The sequence below is a fragment of the Podarcis muralis genome, chromosome 8, assembly GCF_964188315.1.
Source record: "Podarcis muralis chromosome 8, rPodMur119.hap1.1, whole genome shotgun sequence".
Classification (NCBI taxonomy): domain Eukaryota; kingdom Metazoa; phylum Chordata; class Lepidosauria; order Squamata; family Lacertidae; genus Podarcis; species Podarcis muralis.
Window position 1 is genome coordinate 50,101,288 of NC_135662.1, and position 16,153 is coordinate 50,117,440.

The 16,153-nt window shown below is 40.8% G+C and overlaps 1 protein-coding gene across 3 annotated transcripts in view; it reads left to right on the top strand.

The window, feature by feature from the left end:
- Nucleotides 1-16,153, top strand: part of LDLRAD4 (low density lipoprotein receptor class A domain containing 4) — a 266,839-nt gene that overhangs the window by 37,519 nt on the left and 213,167 nt on the right. For all 3 annotated transcript variants that reach the window (XM_077933182.1, XM_077933181.1, XM_028737421.2), the window contains exon 2: nucleotides 13,265-13,355. The gene's annotated coding sequence lies outside the window, so the exon portion shown is untranslated. The remainder of the gene's footprint in view (nucleotides 1-13,264; nucleotides 13,356-16,153) is intronic.

The following is a 16,153-nucleotide window of genomic DNA, read 5'->3' on the forward strand; positions in this document are numbered from 1 at the left end:
TGAATTTAGCTAAAATTGAGCAGAGGGGAGTTATATTCTTGATAAATATAATGTTTCCAAACTAAGCTATCTTTAATGACAAGTGTCCTTTTAAGATGACCTATGATTACAACCCACGGTTTTGCTGTCATTTAAGCTAGAGGGGACATGTGTTGCTGTCTTGCTCAATTGATGGGATTGGATAGATGACTGAGTGATGAGACCGCGGGCCGGGTCTTTAGCTTGTCATCTTGTCTGTAATTCAGTATGACAGCATGCATGCAAGGCCAGTAGATTTCTTCCATCGTCCTTATGCTTCGAGACAGAGCTCTCTGTGTGCTTTGGTGCTCTACATATCCTAGCTAGCTGGAACTTCCGTGCATAGAAGTGTTTTCTCATTAACCATAAAGACTTGGCAAGTTGTTTAGTATGGCTCATTTCTTGGTGAATTTCTCCTGTTCTGCTATGACATACAAACTAATGTTCATTTTGAACCAAGTTATCAAGCTACTGCCTGCTGTATCTTAGTGTTTAACATGTTACATATGCCCTTTTCCATTTCTCTCATTCAGGTGGTCTCTTTCCTCCTTTCAACCTTCCATTATCAAAACAGCTAGGAATTATGGGATGTTTCAAGAAGCATGATTTAGCTAGTTGTCAGTAAGGAATTCTAAGCACCTTTATACATTGGTAGGTCAAGCCCTTCTGTTATTTTTTGGGTTTTTAACTAAACGAATTAGTACAATTATTTTCTCTCTCATATTTTGGTGGATGAAAGGCTGTTGGAAAAAATGGGAGGAAATTGCCTGGTAGAGACAGAGAACAAAACAGCTGAACTAATCTTAGGTGTTAATTAGAATATTAACAATTCAAATATAATTTCTCTCTCTCTTTCTAAAAGATTAGCTGTTCTTTTCATTACTGGGTTGTTTTTTAACACAAGCAAATAAGTGTTTCGTTTTTTGAAAGATGAAGCATCCTCCATGCAGTCAGGTTTTCTAATGTACTAGTCTGTTTGAATTTTTATTTCTGTTAATCTGCATGGATCATGATATATTAATACACGCATAAAGGAAATTACCATAATATATAAAAATCTGTCCACATATATTATGCATAGGTATATTGCATGTTGAAAAATATATAGCATTTGTTCTGAAAGTAAGCTCGTGGAAAGAGCATGGAGATCGGGCAGGGGGTGGGACAAGGAGATTGGGTGGGCGGGTGGGATGGTGAGGGTGTGTGTGTCCCGCCTTGCCCTCCCAAAATGTTGAAGGGTATGATGTGTAACTTAATATACAATGCCCTGCAAAGGCATTGCTCCACAGCTTCAGTAAGATCTTATAAGGTCTTTCTTTCCTCATGCCACTTCAGTTGTTAGGGGTCTCTAACTGGAGTAGGGGTGGGGAACATGTTGCCCTCCCAGATGTTTCTGGGCCCCTGGGATAGCTCAGTTGGCAGCACACGAGACTCTTAATCTCAGGGTCGTGGGTTTGAACCCCATGATGGGCAAAAGTTTCCTGCATTGCAGGGAGTTGTTCTAGATGACCCTCGTGGTTCCTTTCAGCTCTACAATTCTATGATCACTGTGATTGTGACTCGCAGCTCCCATCATCCCTGACCAATGGAAATTGGAGTCCAGCAATGTATGGAGGGCCGCTGGTTCCCCCTCCCCCCCACTCTAGACAGACATTTCTCTCTGCTTCTGGCATCATCCAAAATTACTACAGGATACTTGGAGGCTGTGTCCAGCATTTGAGCAGTTTTTACTTATTAAGCAATTCAGGAGCCAAGTTTGTGGCTTGGAAGTATTTTCACGAGGACTTAAGCGAAAAGGTTACGAAAAGCAAATTAATTTTAAAAAATAACTGTGAGCTCCTGTTATTAGGAGCATTGAACCGGCAGCCAAAGTTTGAGAACAGTTTCTCCACCTTAATCAGTGGGCCTTTCTTGGGGTGGCCTTAATTTTTATTTTTAACGCTTGGATTTTATTCCCAATGACTGAACTTCTTTGCTGCCAGCGTGTTGCCCTTTGTTTTGAATAAGAAATTTATTGTGCAGAATGAATGTTGGAATGGGACAAGGGATTTGGTCTTTTCCTTGTATTTTTTCTTCTTCCCTTGATTGAAATTGGTTCCGCAAAACGGAAATTTGCTAAGCAAATCTGTTTACAGAACACTCTGCTTCTTAATATAACGAAAGCAACCAGAGGGAGGAAAATGCTGCAAAGCATCAAATAAAGAGCTGTTTTAATGGGGCAGTGACATTTTGCAGAATTTTCCCTTTTGTATTAGTTTCCTGCCCGTTAGCTATGTCAGCGTAAGAATTTTCTTGCTGTGTTGCTGGGAATGTGAATAAAATAACTGTGCCCAACTTGCTCCTGATATGTCATAGCCATGATTTCTGTCCCGAACCATAGAATGAAAATCACTTGCATGCATAGTTTGAATGCTTTGTCTGCCACATAAAATAAAGGCTTGTTTCCCCCCTAGAAGAATTCAATGACCTCTAGAGGGAGCCATCTGTCTAAGTCGCCTTGCTAATGGTTTTTTCCTGTCTCCCATAAGTGGCCCTGTAATGGCAAAATTTGGCAACACTGGATCTGTAGCTATACTGTTAGCTCTGATATGTGGATCTTTGTAGACTGACCTCCGGCAGAAGAAAGCGAAAGAATTGACCAACGGTATCCGTGAATAATTTGTTGTGTGCCTGTAGCCACAGTCAGCAGATGATGTTTTATTCCATAATAAAATGCACACTTCTGGGGCATATTTGCAGTAACTACTAACCACAGTGACAGACACCCTTTTTTATTGTTTTGATGTCACATTCTTTTGTGCTACACACCCAAATAATACATTTCTAAAGATCATGAGTATGTTGACAAAATGTACAACATTGGGTTAAAAAATTAGACTGCAGAATAAATTATTCTGGGAACTTTGCCCATTCCCTCCCCACCCCCCACTTTACAAGGTGGAATTCATTGCACTATAGTCTAAAATAATTTGCAATCAAGATATGGAGAAATTTCCTTTATAAAAATGCTGGGTTGACATTAATGTAGTTTTTCCATTGGAGCCATGAAAGACTCTTAAATGAGAAAGACTTGTATAATGAATAACTGTAACTAGCAGTACGGAGCATAATTGCAATAGTTTGTTTGTTTACATTTTGTGTATTTTTCCTTTTCTCTCTTGGAAAAAAAGTTTCCAAAAAGTAACTTCTTTTTTGTGCTGTTTATAGGTTTATTTTTCCAAAACAATGCTATAGTTTTTGCTATTTAGATGTAGCAAGAGAATATTATTTCATGAATGAAAGCTTTAAAATAACATGAAACATTTCTGTGATTTTTTTCTTACTGAACAGTTGTTTTTTTCCAGTTTATGTACCCAACTGCTGCCCCAGTTTTTGGGTACAGAACATTTATTCTGACTGTTCTCTACACACATTTTTTTGCATCCAAATACCTTCAAAAGGAAAGAGTCACCCACAGAGTAAAATAATTTTGAGGGGTGGGATGGGGATCCATATTTATTATTTTGCAAGGCACAAAAGCTGTCTGTTTTTAGCTGGGAGACCAAAAAATGATGCATGCCAAACCACATCCCTAATTGACCTTTTAAAAATTCATTTTACTCCAGGCACCCCCCTACCCAAAATCATGAGAAAAATGAATTTTTTTATAAATGATGATTATCAGTGGGATAATTCTCAGACTACTGCTGTGTATGAGCTACCTGTGAATGATGGATTAATAATTCTTGAAGCATTGGCCACCAAACTCTTATGCCTGTAACATTTATATAAGTGTGTGAAAGAAGAAAAAAAATCTGAAAGCTACATTTTCATGTCTTGAATTGCTAATAAGCTGGACATCCTTAGTAGGTCTAATGAATAAATGTAATAGTTTCAAATTCATACATGCCAATAAAATAAAAATGAGTGTTCAGGATGGAGTGTGGAAGTACTCAGTCAAGCATACCTGTTTAGAGTTTCCCTTCATTCTTGGTTTCCATAACTGTGTTGCAATAAAGCCAGATCTGGAATTAACCAGGGGAAGATGGAATTTTTATGTTTTAAAATTAAAGCTCTTTGGGATAGAAGGAAGATAGCTTTCCCCCTCATGAAATGAGATGACAAGTTGGCATATCTATAGTATTTCCAGGGTACGAAGTGTTTTACAAATCTTATTTAATTATTGTCATAACACTCCTAACGTTGTTTAGACTTGTGATTTGCCCAAGGCCATCCAGTGAGCATTAGACAGGCCTGCGTGAGAGTTTCAGATTTGGATGCTCACACTGCTAATGTTTGGTCTGACGGTTGCTGAGGCAGCTATTCCTTGCAGTGGCAGCTAGTCAGAATGGGAATTAATAGCTGTATGAAGATGTGGTCAGCCAGTTGTCGTCTTTAACAAAAAGCTTGGTTTAATTGGAACTCAGCATGTGCCCCAGAAATATGTTCTCTTTTGGCTTTGCTTCAGGCAATGAACACGGCACTATCGCCAAGGAAACTGGAGAAAACAACAATGGTTTAAGCTCAGTTTGGAGCTGGAATGGTTTAAGCCAGGCATAGGTAAACTCCGGCCCTCCAGATGGTTGGGACTACAGTTCCCATCATCCCTGACAACTGGTCCTGTTAGCTAGGGATGATGGGAATTGTAGTCCCAAACATCTGGAAGGCCAGAGTTTGCCTATGCCTGGTTTAAGCCAAACTTCCGACCATAGCAACAACCTTCATATATGGACCCCACTAAGTGCAAAAAATGATAATTCCCTGGAACTTTTACCATATCAAATGCAAGTGCACTTCCTTATTTAGCTATTCATTAACTCTGGGAAAGTAACAATGAGGCTTCCTCCAGCAAGCGGCTTCTACCAGTAGCTGAATTAAGTCTAAATGTACTTTTCCAGGGAAATATCTGCACCTTTCCTTGGGGAGGGGGGCACCAGAATATGAGTTCTGATTGGCTAGAGTCCCCAAGTGACCTTCCTGTTCCACTTCAGCAGAAAAATTAGTTGGTTATACCTGCTGACACTTCACTAACCGTGTCCTTTGTCACATAGTGTACTTTATGTCCAGCACTGTCCTTAATTGCAAAGTCAGTTGCAGCCTGTGGGAAAAATGATGCTCTACCTAAAAAACATGGAGCAATACTTTTCTTATCCCAGCACAGGACCACCATGGTTTTATTTCCCACCAGTTGTTGGTTGTATTTCCCACCAGTTGACACCCCAAACTATGGCAGATCTGGCTACCAATCCTTCCTCAGATAGTATTATAAATAAACTTGAATGTTTTGTTCTTTAAATTACACTGCTGGCTTTAAAACTTGTTAATAAATTCTTCTCCTTTGTGCACAATTAATATTACAGTAGTGGGCTTTAGACATGGGATGAACATATATATGGATTTAGAGATATAGAGATAGATATCGATAAAGCCTACTTATAATTTATATCATTAGACATTATCAGCGTTTCAATAGTTCCTTGAATTGTGTAGTGTCTCTTTAAGGAAACTGTTAGATCCTCAAATAAGTTCATTTCCCTACTTAAAACTCATCATTTTCCTAACTTCACCCCTGCTCTCAATCTGGTTAAGTACTATGGTCAAGGACTCACTGGAAGTAAACAGAGTTGAATGGAGTTTCTTAGCTGTTACTCACCATCAGCTTCTTGTGATGGATGCTTTTTTCTCTGGAAAGCTTGCTTCAGCTTCCCTTGAAGTCTTCCTTTTGATTAGGGACCTGTGGACCAGGACACACTAAGAAGGAGTCATGGTGTCCTCCTCTGATGTCCTTCTTAAGGCCAACTGCATAATACTGCCACACTGACCAGAAACTGGATAACCACCTCTGAAGTCTTCTCATAACTTGCGCCTCTTGCCTTAAGTGGTATAAGTTAATATTCACCTCTTCATCTCTTTCCTAGCACTAGACCATACCACCCCTGGAAAGGGCTGTGGTTTCCCTTATATACCTCTAGATCTGCCTGCTCATTGGCCTTTCTAAACTAATGGGGGCAAATTGAACATTCTTAAATGGGCTCCAAAGCTTCACCTTTTGAACCCTATAGTCTACTGTACTGTATAAGGTAACAGGCCTAGTTTTGATGTCTCTATAGCTTCATACAGTTATGGCCCCATTTAACCTCTTCCTGTTATTTATAAACACAACAGTAAACGTAAAGGTAAAGGTACCCCTGCCCATACGGGCCAGACTCTAGGGTTGTGCGCTCACCTCACTCTAGAGGCCGGGAGCCGGCGCCGTCCGCAGACACTTCCGGGTCACATGGCCAGTGTGACATCGCTGCTCTGGCGAGCCAGTGCAGCACACGGAATGCCGTTTACCTTCCTGCTATAAAGCGGTACCTATTTATCTACTTGCACTTAGGAGTACTTTCGAACTGCCAGGTGGGCAGGAGCTGGGACCGAATGACGGGAGCTCACCCCGCTGCGGGGATTCGAACCGCCGACCATACGATCAGCAAGTCCTAGGCACTGTGGTTTTACCCACAGCGCCACCCGCGTCCCAAAAACACAACAGTATTGCCTTTTAAAACACGGTATTATTGCACACAGCTATTCTAATGCATAGGAAACAGGTCCAACTTCCTGCATCTGCAAAGGGTTGGGCTAGATGAACTTCTAACTATATGGAAGTTGGCTATTAAGAATCCTTGGTTTCTGACTGTGTGGTTGCCATGTTACCCTAAATTATATTTAGATGGCTAAGTGGCTACTCGTGTGTTCCTCTTCTTGGAGGAAAAAAAAGGGAAAGGCCACGTGCAAAGGAAGTGGGAGATAATTAGCCTGAGGATTTGGATTGGATTTGGATTGTAGTCCATAGATCTTGTTGCAGACATAAAGATCACATGAAAATAAAATACTTAAAACAGAATGTGATGTGCATATTTGCCAGGCTAAATGAGTCCACATGGGTGATTTCCATTCCATGCAACTACACAATATTCACCGTGCTTTTATTTTGTTTTTCTGTTAGAAAATAGTGTTTCAGTGGGTACTGGCAGAGGTTGATGTCGTTTTACAAAAGCCAGCTACTGCCCCGTGGAAGCTGTTGCCGGTGCTCTTGCTTGGAAAGACCAAGTGCCCCCAGATCTAAACTGATCTCCTGCATTGGTAACATGTTGTATTAACAGCAGATTCATTTATTTCCTAATTAACAAAAAGTGTTCTTTTTATTTAAGCCATCTGGCTGGAGAGCATGTTGTTTAGCTGCTTGCCATTACAGATTGGAGCTACATGGGGAGAAAGATGTCTCAGTTCTTGTTTTGGCTTGTGTCTGGTTTGATGTCGTAGGTGCACTATTGCACATGCTCGTCACTGCAGCATTCATTCCTCACTGACTGCAAAAAAGTGTGTTAAAATATTTCTTTTTACCAACAAAACAGGTATTGTTTTGACAGCCTATTTCATGCCACTCCGTCAGTTGCAATTCAGACTTGCGGTTCTCTTTACACAACAATGAAAGAACCTGGAGCCAAGCTCTTTAGATGACCCTCCTCTGTAGGGCTTGCCAAGAATTTTAAAATAGCCCCATGGTGGTCTCTTGGCTCATCTTCATTAGTGATGATGTACTTGTGTGGATTCAGTGCTGTAACATGAAAGGTCTATTGCTTTTTACCGATCCATCTTCTCTGTGGTTCCCTTCTGTTTCTCACTGTGCATGTAACCTTTCCCTGGTCTTATCTAGCTGTGCTGTCTCACATCTCCATTCTATCTTGAAGTAGAATTCTGCCTAACCTCTAAATTTTCTCTTTCCTGTGCAGCTTTCATTGTTTCTCCACCTCTGCTATATGAGTATTAGTCCATAAATTATCCTTTTCAACAGATATGCAATTCTACTTTCCCATAATATCAAAGATCTTCTAGCCTCTTCTATAATCTTCTACTGATATTACTCTTCTTGACCTCCAGGAATATATTAATAAGAATATATTCTTGCCTTACAGGCCAGTCTTCACCTTAGTTATTCAGGCTGATAAAAGGCATGGAATTGGATAGCTTCCACAGCTAAAACAGTAGCAAGCAAAATTGTTCTCTGTAGTCTAGCATTGGCCAACATTATACTCCAGAATTGCAGAAGACAGTATTGGGCCCTGAATTGTTTCTTTGACACATTAGTACTTCGCAACACATGCAGGTTGACTTGGGAGTAGTCTAACTTGAGACCACAGTGGGGAAAACACATGATTTGTATCCAGGAGGTCATCAGTTCATCCCCTCGCATCTCCAGCTAGTGGTTGGAAAGACTCCTGTCTAGAACTGGAGAACCTTGGCCACTCAGTGTAGACAACACTGATATAGGTGGATTAATAGTCTGACCCTGTATAAGGCAGCTTCCTACCAGTAGAGAGTACTTTTCCTCAGATGACTGAATCATCAAGATAGCCTCATGCATTTGGGAATGGAGGCATAGTTATAGACCATCTGGATTCTAAGCATACCTCCCTCTGCCTTGCAACCCAAGGCCCACTGTCTAGATGTGATGGTGAAAGAAACAGGTTTCAGTGTGGAGTGTGAAATTGGAGCTGGCAAGGAAACTGGAACAACTAATTGCATGGATGCAATAGATGTTAGGGGTGCTCCACTGAACAGAGCCTCCTCAAATGTAGTTTGGCTTAAAACAGGGATGGGGAAACCATGGCACTCCTGACATTGTTGGACCTTTGTCCCAGCCAGCATGACCAGTTGTGACTGTGGTACAGCTAGTACCTACCCTTTTAGATCCCAGCAGAAGATCTGGTTATTAGCCCAGGCTTCTAGTGGAAATACTTACATTTTTATTTCACTGCTTTTGACTTGCTTTTTGTAACAGCATTGTGAATCTGAAGTGTTTTTAATTGTAACTTACTCTAAAATGGTTGTTCAATGAAGAGTAGGTAAGGAATGTTTTAAATTTAATTTTAAAAAATACATTTTTAAAAATGGTGAGGGATGATGAGAGTTGTGATCCAACAACATCCAAGCTCATGAACTGATTCATGTTAGAGTGGCTCTCATGTTTAGAACTATACATTTGTAAGGTAAGCTTTGGCTCAGAGAAGAAGTCTCTGCTCTCTTAACCATGCTTAAGTAGATTGGGAGTGCATCATGGATTCCCATGGATTCCCTCACTCTCCTTTTTTTAATTTTAACTCTGGTCTAGTTATATCTGCACAGTGGTTAACACTTTTATCAAGGTTTGCAACTCTTATTCAAACTTGGTTTGAAGCACTAATTTAAATTTCTAGGAAAAGTTGTGCTCCACAGGTCACGCCTTATATTTATTAAAATGTTTATGTTATTCAAATATGCCTAACAGTTTTCTAGTTGGACTTTGTGGAGAAGCACCAGTTTTCAGGTTGGCTTACAGATTAGCTGAGTTGTTGTCTGGTGGCCATCATATTACTCAGCAGAGATGTAGACAGGCAAGTTGACTTAGCAGGGTGTCAAGATGGGCATTTCAACATGGAATCAAATGCATACAAAGTTTCATACAACTGTACTGCAATATAAATTTTATGCAGCAGCAAGATCATTAACTATTCTCTAAAACTCTATGGAAAACCTTGCTGTTACGAAAAATTAGAATAAAATAACCCATATCACCAACTAGTAGGATACACATATGTCTTTTTTTTTTAAATAAAAACCCCAATACAGTCTTTAAAACTTTAAACCAAATATGAATTTGTACCAGAGATGAGGGCAAGCACAAAGACCAGCATTTTTGAGGTTTGATGCTGTACTTTCAAAGCAACCAAGATTACACTCCTCTGCTGAAAAGTGTGCCTTCTCTTTTGCCTCTACTACTTTCACATCAAATCTCAGGAATGATGCCATCGCTCCAGGTCAAAGGAAAAGCAGAACCAGCTGCCTTAAGCCAAACAAAGAGCAGGTTTGCTGTCCTCCCTGCTGTTTTGGCTTGAGCTCTTCAGACTGGAAAATTCAGAAGCATGATCTCTCAAGCTTTGTAAATGCCAAAGCCATCTAAGAGGAAAATAGGACAAGGCTACCCCCAGGCAAGTTTGTACAGAAATCCGCTGGCTGCAAGGAAGATTTACGGTAAACATCGCATAGGATGGAACTGCTCCATGGAAATTATTCCACAAGAACAATCCTGAAGGAGTATATATAGGCAGATTTTAAAAAGGAACAGCTGGGAAATATGGTAGAAGGCAAAGGAAGACTCAACAGATGAGGTTTTGCCTTTTCAACAGGGACCACAAGACGGCCATCAACAACAAAGCTGTCTAAACTATATTGACTCGGCCTTGGAAGGTGATTTCATGTTGACAAGGCACACCAAAGGAGAAAGCACATGAGGTGTGCTTCTGCTGTGCTTCAGGGGAATCTGGGTAGTGAGAGACTGCACCCTTCACATGCTGCTCTGCAAATGGAAAAAAGAGAAAGCCTGGCCTTCACAGGCCCACTCTTCCAGTGCTTGCTGGAAAAAGGCACCACAGCTTTAGAAGCAACTACAGCAGCTTGTAAGCAAAAAGGATTAGGTAACACAAAGTGCCAATAAGTTGAGCCTGGAGAAGCATCCAGATTTGGACCAAGTGCCGCAAGAATACTTCTAAATTGGACTCACTATTCTAAAAACATACTGTCAGTATTCATCCATTTCATTTTGAGCCCAGACACTTTAGTATTACGTCTCTCGATATTCTTATAAATGCCATACTGTAAGATAGATGCTTTGATAAATGGTGAAATGCAAAATTGACCTATAAAGGTAGGGAGCACTAGTTGACTATTATATTGATGAGAATAGATTCCAGATTGAGCAAAATTGTCTTACTGTAAAACACTTTGGGAATACACAGTTCCCCATCTAATATGACATTATTTATTTATTTATATTTATTTATTTATTTACGGCTATTAGCCCATAAAGTATGTACAAACATAAAAGCACAGAGGCATAAAGACCGGGATATCCGACAACAGAAGGTGAACACCACGATGCAAGGGAGGGTCATTGAGCAGAGCCAAATAACAGCTTGGGGCCCGGAGAGCTCCAAGGGACGGTTCACAGAAAAAGGAAAACTGAAGACGAGATCCGACATGCACTCTCATCATAACTGTCCGATTAATTTTTGAGACATTATTGTTATTATAGGTTTGGAGAGGGGGAGGAAATCTAAAGTGTTAGCCAGGGAAGTTACCATTGAACGCCCTTTTTGGTACTGATTTCATTATCACTAGGATAAATCTCTGATTTAGAAATATGACTGCTTATCACTGAGGTGTAGAAACTTCATGCTACATGTTCAAGCAGCAACTTATGTACAACATAAATGAGGGAGTTAAAACTAAGAGCAATTATTCACGATGAGCTTTCTGTGTGTTGAGTAGTATGATGAGCCATATTTTTGTTGTTGCTGACAGATTATCCCTAAATCATTCAGTCTAGCTGGGAAACTTCTTCCCAGGGAAAGTCTATCTTTAAAAGTTTGGAGATCAGTTTTTGTATCCTTTGTTTGATTATTGTAAGAGAAGGCACCAATTCTCCAGAGAATATTTATTTTGTGTGTGTGTGTGTGTGTGTGTGTGTGTGTGTATGCATGAGGGGCTGCAGGGTAGCGGAATTCCTAAAAATTGTGTGCTTCCCCCATTACGCTGGTTGATTCCTTCTGTTGGTGGACAGAGATCATTGGTTACCACTCACTGATTATTTGTTTGGAATTGTTTGGAATTGTTTCGCAATACTGAAAAATTGGTGTTTCATTAGTTTTCCTTTGTTGATTCGTCAAGGCATAACAGGTTTTATACTTCATATTAGTGTGGTTGGTTAGATAGGAGGATGAATATGGCATTCTAAACTCTGTTCAGTTTTGCATTTGCTGGATTTTGCCTTTTAAAACAGCTAAAGTTGCATGAGCTGTCGCTAGCAAATGGCGTATTGTTACATCACCCAAACAGAATGGGTTTCTGCTTTTGGACAACATATCTCTAAAGTTCCTGGCAGATGGCTATCGCAGGAGGTTAGGAAGGATTGAACAGTTTGACAAACACAGCCTCGGAGAACCTCCTCTGGAATTCTAGAGAGGGTTTTCCAGCTAGACTTAGTCATTCCCCCCCCTCAAATGTCTTGGCATGGCTGATCACTTGAGGGTGACATATGGTAGGAACACGCTCTGAGGGACAAGCCTCCCGGATGGCAAACAGCACCATGCAAAACAGACAGATGGTGGCTTATTCAACCTTGGAAAGTCGTTTAATCCTACATACTGGCAAGGCCTGAGTGTAAAGAGAGACAGACACACAACCCTAATGGAATCTGAAGCAAAGATGTGATGAGTTCACTTACAAATTGCCTAGGACTGAGACTGCCGTAGAGTTGAACTGATATGGTTGTACACAAGGATTTGTGAACATACGAGTTCTGGTTGTTTTGAGCAACATCATAGACTAAAGAACATCGAGCAAAGTCAGCACTTGTTCTTTCAACTAAAATTAAAATGGCATATTTGAAAAGCCACTGATGATTTGACTTGTTCACTTGGTTGAAACTTTGCTTAGGAGAGGTACCTGCTTCTCTTCAGGATTCTGATTACATTTTAAAAGGGAAGTATTCAGGTCTCATTTTCTCTGTCACAAACCATCAGGTTTATAAACACCCACAACCACATGTGTATTGCATTTATTTGCATAATACATACAAAGAAAATGGTGAAATACAATATTTTGCTGGCTAACAATGGAGACCAACAAAGCCAATGACTAAACAGTGGTAATCCATTAAAAAGCCAGTTTTTTTAAAAAAATACTAATAAGTTGGGTTTTTTTAAATGTAATTTTTAAAGTCATATAACCTAATATTTAGGTTTCAATTCAACTAAATCGTTGTACTGGCAGGAGCCAACACAAGGACTCCTGCTAGTGCAACAGCACTTTCCTTCCTCTCTGCCTCTCATGCCCTCCTCCAAATCATCTCTTGGGGGTTGGGAGAAGTTCCAGAACAGCACGTGGAGGTGAGGCACATTGTTCCATCTGGGAAGCATAAATGCTGATGGAATGATTGTATGAGCAGGATGCTGAATTCCATCCTTAAAAACCCCACCAATAGTGAGAAAGTGTTAACCTTTTTATGATTATTGGAGCGATATTTTATAGAGCAGAGTCCTCCTGTGTAGAAAGTCCTTCTAAAGGATGTCCAGCTTCTGAGTTGTCTTGAAAATGCATAATAATTACTCTTCTGATCACTGCAATAGTTGATCAAGAGTTTGGAAATATTCGTGGCTGACGTTTCTTCTCTGTGTTTCCTTCTCAGAATATTTGCCATCACATGCTTGGTTCCAGAGTGCTCATATCCACTTGAACTGGTTTCAAAGGGATACTGTGATTCTCCAATGTCTGCCTTGGTAAGTAGAGCTGTGTGTGGTGTCTCCACAGCCCACCTCCCACCTGATACAGAAACTCTTAAGTTTTGTTTTGAGTAGCCCTGTCATTCTTGATTGTTTTCCCCATCTTCTCCAACACTCTTACCCAACTCGGTGCCATCCAAATGTTTTGGACTACTATGCTGACTGGGGCTGATAGATGTAATACCCCAAAACAGCTGTAGGGGAAGGTTGGTGGACACCAGACAGATGTCAGTTCTCCCCAAACACCTCAAGATCAATAGTTTGAAAGGGTTTGCAAAGATTTTAAAATGTGGCTATTAGAATGATAATAAAGATAGTCTTTCTTACAATGAAGACTGAAATTAAAAATTAAAGTGACCGATCGATATGCTCATGCTGCCGCTTTCATTTGGTAGGCAATAGAAAAGGTTTTCATTTTGTAGACAGGCTAGACACTTTGCTGGTCACAGCCTCCCCTTAGAGATTGTGTTTCAAAAAAGGCATATATTTCCTTGCCTGCATTCCTCTGGATACAAATAACTAAGAGGTGCAGCACTTAGGAGAGGAGCCAGCTGTTTGCAGAAATGTCTTCTCTGCCTACAAAAGAGAGAAAAAGTTTCATGGCTCCTAGAAAAACTGACACAATTGTGTTTTCTCAGACATTTCTGCTGAAACAGCGAAGTCTATATCAAACATACGTATCACCAATGATTCCTACTCACCCCCAACATCAGCTAAGGACAATGGGAACACAAGTCAAACCATACATTTTTATATGCTAAATAAAGTCCAAAAGGTGGCCATAGGCATGTGGAACTATTTGTCCTTTCAATACAAGTTCATATAATCTTCTCCATAAAGCAGGTGTGGGAAAACTTTGGCTTTCCAGATGTTGCTGAACTGCAGCTCCCATCACCCCTGGCAATTCTCTGTGCTTGCTAGGGCAGATGGGCATTGTAGTTCAACAACATCTGAATGGCCAAAGGTTCTCCACTGCTGTCATAAAGCAGGGGGGATTGTTGGGGGTATTGCCTGTCTCATGTTATTTTTATCTATGCTACATAGCAGGGGAGGGTAACTTGTTCTGGGTAGCTGGCCAGATCTTTCCCAACCACTGTGGGTGAAATCTGACCAATGGGAAGGTCCGCTTACCTCACACCAGGCGACCTATCTTTACCCACACTTTCTGAAATGAAACCATGTGGGTGAAGACACAGCCCACAAAGCATTGACAGTTGGCTGATCTTCAGCTGATTGGTTGTGCTTGCAGATTGCTAAGCACAGCACTACCTGACCACTATCTGTTGTCATAATAAGGCAGGTGAGTGTGATTTGGCCTAAATGGCCCAGCAGGCCTGGGTTCTCCACTGCTGCCATATTGTGTGAGGGTTGCTGGCTGACCATCTCTTTTGCAGGTTGATTCCTGGCTAATAGTCCAGGATGATCTGTTGATGTTTTATCAAAGGGAGCTAACAATGGGAAATGCTACCCTGGTACCCAGGAGTCAGTCTGTCTGTCTGTCTGTCTGTCTGTCTGTCTGTCTCTCTCTCTCTCTCTCTCTCTCTCTCTCTCTCTCTCTCTTGGAATGTGATGCAGTCAGAGCTTGGGGAAGGTAACATCGTGCAACACCCTCAAGCTTTGCTAGAAATTAGAGAAAAACAGATAAAAGATATTTTACCATTCAGATTTGGAGACAATGAGAGAGCTGAGAGTTTTCTACTTCAGGTTTAGCTGGAAATTAGGGTGCAAGGTTGTGGAACTGCAGAAGTTGCACTGTAGAATCTGATGCAGGTTGTGCTGTCTGCTTGCAGAAGTATCTTCTCCTTCTTTTGCTCTGCTTTTATAAGTAAAGTAGATATTAGGAAGGCACCATAAGCCTCCAGTGCTCTCTCAATCAATGGCAGAGCCAGTATGGTATAGGGAACACAGAAGAAGCACTAAATTTGGTACTGAGCGCACAAGAATTCTGAGAACCACAGAACCACCGAAGAGGTCATCCAGGAAAAGTAAATCAAGCCCCGTGTCACATTCTTGAACTAGGATCCCTGAACTGCAGAGTTGCACTGGCACTACAGGACTGAAAATAATTTCCTTATCCTGATCCCAGTCCTAATTTGGGGGAGAGAAGATTCCAGTGCAGCCCACAGTCCTTTCCTGGCAAGCACATGCTGCCACTGGCTTGGATCCCAGGTTGCTCTGCTATTCATGCAGGGGCAGTGATTGCCGCTCACACTGCAACCCCTCTTCATACCGAGGCTGATTCTGTCCCAAACCCAGGCCTGAATTGACTGAAATGGGTCAAGATAATGTGTTCCCTCCCAAACAGTCTTATAATCCAATATATATTAATCTTAATAATAGCAGTTTCCCAAGGATCCTGGGTGGTATTCAGTGTTAGTCCTACTCAGAGTAGACCCATTAAAGCTAATAAACATGACTAACTTAGATTCATTAATTTCAGTGGGTTTACTCTGAGAAGCACTTAGCTGAATACAACCCACGGTCTCCAACTTAAAACAGAAAAACCAAATCAAATGTTTTGAGGCAAACCCCATTTTCAATAAAGCAGACAATATTCTACTCATTTCAAAGGATGGGTTGGGGAGAATAAACTCTAGGGATGTTTCCAACATATTTCTTGAAAATACATCATCTCTTCTGTCTCTGAACGTCCTTAATTTTGTTAAAAAATAACACTTTAAGCTTTTGGGCAGTTCTTCCTAAGAACCAGCATCTTACTGTTATTTTTCTTAGCATATCCTTTCATTATTAAAAGCTTGGTTCTGCAGCTGTCTTGCATACAGATCCTCCCTTTG